The sequence below is a fragment of the Schistocerca nitens genome, chromosome 8 (genome assembly GCF_023898315.1).
Source record: "Schistocerca nitens isolate TAMUIC-IGC-003100 chromosome 8, iqSchNite1.1, whole genome shotgun sequence".
In the NCBI taxonomy this organism is placed as follows: Eukaryota; Metazoa; Arthropoda; class Insecta; order Orthoptera; family Acrididae; genus Schistocerca; species Schistocerca nitens.
The window spans coordinates 240,767,583-240,772,489 of NC_064621.1; positions in this window are offsets into that span (position 1 = coordinate 240,767,583).

Below are 4,907 nucleotides of genomic sequence, written 5' to 3' on the forward strand. Positions count from 1 at the left end.
AGGAGATCAGCAAACTTCTGCCAGTCTGCTTTCTTGAAATTGTATCGCCTTCGGAATGATGTGATTCTAGGAGTAATGGCTGCAAACACTTGGCAGCCTATGGGGCGGTGTTGAGTATTTGGTATCGGATTTAGAACAGTTTTTCTGCATTGGTGAGCTATGTTCTCGCTAACAAAAATTAAGTCGGGGTTATACCCACGTTTCCAACGCCCACTGTTAAAAGATGGTGGGAGTTTATTATCATGGACAAGATTAAGATGGTTGGTTTCAGCCCAAGTCAAAACTGCTTCACCATTACTGTCGTCCTCAACATAACCCCAAACACTGCTATGACTATTGAAATCTCCAACAATAAAGTGAGCTTGTTGATTGGAGTAGTTGTCTGTAGGTGAAAATTGGAAATCTGTTCCTGGGGGTTTGTAAATTGACGACACAATACAACCATTCAGTTCTACAGACAGTATTTCAATATTGTTGAATTCTGTAAGTGAGGTAGAGAGAACAGCTATATCGTTCCTCACAAAGATAGCACTGCCATATTGTCTATGGGGTCGCTCAACTGCCAGTTTCATCCCAAGGATTTTTGGTCTTCTCATGGTGTCATCTCGATGGGTTTCTTGTATACATAAAATATCACACCTAGGTTCCTTGGCAATATGTTGCAGGAGTTCTTCTTTGGCAACAGACAATCCTTCTATGTTAATTGATACAATCACAAGGTGAGGTCTTGATAAAGACCTTTGGTTTCCATTCATAGTGAAACCTATAATGCAATGCTTTTGGAATGCTGACGTTCAGTTCAGTACTGGAGAATCTAGTCCAGTACCTATGCAGGGGCACCACGTGCAGGAGTCAGCTTCACCCCCGTTTCTTTAAATGTAGCATTATAATATTTGTTTTATTAAAAGTAGGTCAAACATCTTGCGTACTGAAATCTTCCCAACTCGTTCAGCTTTAAGAAATCAACGTGGTGAAATGTTTTAAAGACCTGTGAAACATTTTCAGCTCCTCACCAGGGCACGAGCTGGTTTCCTTTGTGACCTTTGGCTGCTGCTTAAATAAGAGCGGCAACCGCAGAAGGCTCCAGAAGACCCACTAACGACGGCGCCGGGTACAGTCACGACAATAATGACGCTCCAGAGCCGGCCGGGGTCTGCAGCAGCGTCTGCGAGAGGGTCACGGCGTGGCTCGTTAGAAGTCTCCAGCTCCAGACAGCTGGAGGATCGTGTTTCCCCTGGCCGCATCCTTCTCTGCCGAGGTTCCTTTCAGGCCGCATTTCATTCGTGACCTCTGACAGAACAGGGACAACGGCCACTGCAACGCACCGGTCGCACTGTGGTGAGACTGAAGTATAAACAAGCCTCACCGTACGTGTTGGCGAAAATCTCTAGGCCAGTCACTAAGATGGCGTTGATAAGAACCACTTTTTATGTTGGTACACAATACACTGTAGCCTTTTTACGGCTTTTGAAATATTCATATTATTATTGTCGTCTTAAACCACCAGACCCATTTGATTCAGCCCTTCATGCTAGTCTGTTTCCTGCACGTCTCTTCATCTATGCGCAACTACAGCTACCTAGAACCACCTTAAGGGGCGTAGGAAGTCAAAATAAATTCATAAAACTTTGCCAGCATAACCAGAATGGATTCAGGATACACACTGATAGCAGTGGAAGTTCGAAAACATAATAAAATAATTTTTTTACTTGTGAAATTTCATCATTTTTTCACTTACTATTGGCTGCATGTTTTGCTATAAGTACACTTTTCTTCATAAGTAAGAGAGATTCTTCTATGAATTTTGCACAGCATACAACCCATAGGTACATGTGTATAAAACACTAGAATTTATTTAATTTATGAAAAAATGAATGAGCTGTTACACTTTAAACTTCCTGTTTAGAAAAAAGTCAAATTTTATAGTTTATTATATCAATTTTACCACAGTTTTAATAGATTTGGAAAATTCTAGAGTTTCATACACCTGTAAGTATGGCTTGTACGCTGTGCAAAATTCATAGAAGGATGTCTCTTACTTATGAAGAAAAGTGTACCTATAGTAACAAATGCAGCCAATAGTAAGTGAAAAAAATGACGAAATTTCACACGTAAAAAAATTATTTTGTAATGTTTTTGCACTTCCACTGCTATCAGTGTGAATGCTGAATCCCTCCTGTTTATATGTTTATACTGGCAAAGTTTTATGAATTAATTTTGAAAATATAGACAGTGAAAATTAAAATATCTTGTGGTGCCTCTCCTGCTTCAAGTCGGCACATTTCATGTCCTACCCCCCTTTAATCTACTTACTGTAGGAGAGCATCCCCCCCCCTCCGTCCCCCAATGATTCACCCCCCCCCCATACACACACACACTTTCCAGCATTATCAAGCATTATCAGGTTAATTATTCCAAACATCTGCTGTGAATATGTCCTATCAACAAATGCCTGCTATTCACTATTTCTTTTCTTCTCCCCATCTCGATCCAGTACCTCTTCATTTGTTATTCTCCATACCCACAGAATTTTCAGCATTCTTCAGAAACACTACTTTTAAAGACTTCCATTGTTATCTGTACTGTTTTTTATCTAAGTTTCACTTCCTTACATGGCTACAGTCCCGGTTAATACTTTCAGGAAAATCCTTTATCACTTAAATTAATATTACATGCTTACATATTTAATTATTTTCAGTACTAGTCTGCATACTATGTTCTGTTCAAATCTGCTAAATACACTCATGTTCAAAAATTAAGATAATGATGATACATGGTGAAATAACGCTCTGGTGGGCGGTTTGCGGCTTTAAATCACCTCGGGGTATGACCATGCGGTGCATTTTACCTGCGATCGTCGCACGGTAGCGCTGGCAGCAGTCCACATACGCAGAGGTGTGTTGGTGCACGTCAGACTGCGGTGCAGCGAGTAAGTGTGCAGAAGTTTTCAGACGTGCTAATGGTGACTGTGTGTTGAAAATGGCTCAAAGAAGACATATTGATGACGTTATGAGGGTTGAATACTAGGGCGACTGGAGGCTGGTCAAACACAGCAAGTCGTAGCATGGGCACTCCATGTGCCACAAAGTGTTATCTCAAGATTATGGCAACGTTTACAGGAGACAGGAAACGTGTCCAGGCGCTACAGTACGGGATGGCCACAGTGTACAACACCACAAGAAGACCGATATCTCACCATCAGTCCCTCAGACTTCCACCAAGTACTGCAGGTAGCCTTGCTCGGGACATTACCGCAGCCACTGGAACAATTGTCTCCAGACACAAAGTCTACAGACGACTGAACAGACATAGTTTATTCGCCGGAGACCTGCAAGGTGGATTCCACTGCCCCTGGTCGCAGGAGAGCCCATAAAGCCTGGTGTGAAGAACACAGTACATGGTCATTGGAACAGTGGTCCCAGATTATGTTCACGGATGAGTCCAGGTATAGTCTGAACAGCGATTCTCGCCTGATTTTCATCTGGCGTGAACCAGTAACTTGATACCAACCCCTCAATGTCCTTGAAAGGAACCTGCGTGGAGATCGTGGTTTGATGGTGTGGGGTGGGATTATGATTGGTGCACGTACACCCCTGCATGTCTTTTACAGAACGACTATAACAGGTCAGGTGTATCGGGACGTCATTTTGCACCAGTATGTCCACCTTTTAAGGGATGCAGTGGGTCCCACCTTCCTCCTGACGGTTGGTAACGCACGGCCTCACCGAGTTGCCATCGTGGAGGCGTAACTTGAAACGTAAGATAGTAAGCAAATGGAGTGACCTGCCTGTTCTCCAGACCTAAACCCCATCGAGCACGTCTGGGATGCTCTCGGTCAACGTATCACTGCACGTCTTCAAACCCCTACGACACTTCAGGAGCTCCGACAGGCACTGGTGCAAGAATTGAAGGCTATACCCCAACAGCTGCTCGACCACCTGATCTAGAGTATGCCAACCCGTTGTGCGGCCTATGTACCTGTGCATGGTGATCATATCCCATATTGATGTCGTGGTGCATGCGCAGGAAACAGTGGCGTTTTGTAGCACATGTGTTTCGGTACGGTTTTCTCAACTTATTACCAAAACCGTGGACTTGCAGATCTGTCGTATGTGCTCTCTATGTGCCTATGCTATTGGTGCCAGTTTTGTGTAGTGCCACGTTGTGTGGCACCACATTCTGCGTTTATCCTTAATTTATGAACATGAGTGTATTTATGGTATTTCCTTCAAATGGATCAACTAAATAAAGCGCCATATACAGGGCATCCCTCGTAAGCGAATGTTCTGTTTCGACAGAGATCTGCAATTTCCTTTTTTGCAGTGTGTTGCTGGCGTCACCCCAACAAATACTACCCATCACGTCCTCCATTTTACGCCCAATTCCGACGAAATGTCTACTTTTGTGTCCGGTTACAAACAAAAAGATTTTGTAAAGTAGGATTTTACATGTCCATTCGACAGAGTGGTTTCAAATTACTCTACTGAAATATAATTTTTATCGATATGTATTAACAGGAACAGTAAAACACGAAGAATAACCAATATTCAAGCAGCGACAGCGCAGCCCTGTTCTACACTTACTGCTACCGCCACACAGCAGCACTGCTCAGCTGCTGCTTGAATACTGGTTATTCTTCGTGTTTTACTGTTCCAGTTAATACATATCGATAAAAATATACTTCAGTAGACTAATTCGAGACCGCCTCACAGAATGAGCATGTAAAATTTTACTTTAAAAATAATTTCGTTTGTAACCGATAACAAACCGATGCTTATCGTCGACACTGGGTGTAACGTGAAGATGGAGAAGGGTAATATCTGTTTGGGACGACTCCAACTACACACTCAAAAAAGAAATAGCAGATCTCTGCCGAACCACCAGACAAAATGGCCTGACAAATCGTG